This window comes from Otolemur garnettii, unplaced genomic scaffold, assembly GCF_000181295.1.
Source record: "Otolemur garnettii isolate 467f Iridium unplaced genomic scaffold, OtoGar3 scaffold00066, whole genome shotgun sequence".
NCBI classification, from domain to species: domain Eukaryota; kingdom Metazoa; phylum Chordata; class Mammalia; order Primates; family Galagidae; genus Otolemur; species Otolemur garnettii.
In genome coordinates, this window is record NW_003852461.1 from 9,597,262 (window position 1) to 9,598,421 (window position 1,160).

Sequence of the window (1,160 nt, forward strand, 5' to 3'; positions counted from 1 at the left end):
CCACTGCTCTAGGACCTTTCTTCACCTTGGTGGCCCTGATTCACCCTCCTAGTGTGCTTCCCTCTAAAATGTAAAGAATACTACTCTTCTCTTTCTCAACAAGATTTTCTAAGGATTAAATGAAATACTGTTGGTAAAGCCATTTTATAAATTCTAAGGAACTGTATAGGTATTATTTGCCAGAACTATCCGTGAACAAGCTTAGCTGTAAGGATCTGCCTGAGGCTGCTGGAAAACACAGTATATGACCAGTGGGCGGAAGAAGCTTAATCCCTTTGGGGGCTACAAGACTGTCACAGGGTCAGAATCACCGAGTTTTAGTGTAGAATGGGGCCTCTGAGATCATTTGGTCCATCCCCCCCATTTGCTGATGAAAAATCAGACCAGGGAGGAGCAGGGACTTGCCTTTCTCATCACTTGAGATTGGCTTGGGTCAGAGGATCTGCATGGAAGTCATGGTTCCAACGCTGGAGAGGGAGTTGCTGGACAGTTGCTGGACAGCCATCAGAAAATGCGTCGTTCCTCTCCCCAGGTCAGGGAAGCCAGGAGCCTTCTACAAGGTGGATGACTTTTAAGCCTCTTTTCCCCTCCTGGAGAGGCAGCAGGCTTTCTCTAGCTCTCAGACTCCTCAAAGACCCACCTGTTTCCTTCTATCAAATAGGATTTCCCAAGCAAACACAGCGTGTTGTTGTTTGTCTCTCAGCAGCTCTGCTGTGCGGGGAGCAAGGGCTCCACTCTGGATCAGCCCAGGGACGCCGGTGCCAAGCCTCTGATATATAGCACCGGGACTGCAGGGCATCCGAGTTGTAACAAGAGCAAGATGAGCTTGTGGCCTCGGGCTTCTAACCTGCTCCTCAACCCACACTTCAAAGAAAGTTATTACACAAGAGTTAGACTAAATCAAACCAAACTGCAATGTTTGCGTGCTGTGACCCATTTCCAGATCTCATTGTGTCTCACCACTAGCCCCTCAGAGACCCAGTTGGGGGCAGAACAGAACAACCCAATGATAATTTAGTTGTAGGTCTTTAAAAACGAGTCCAACTGATTTATTTTGAAATTTCAGTTAAGCATGATGTCAAGAAAATCTCTCTGGCTATTTATCATCTTTTTTCCTCTTAGCATAGTCCAAGTAGGCAGAATAAAATTAGAATCAGGCT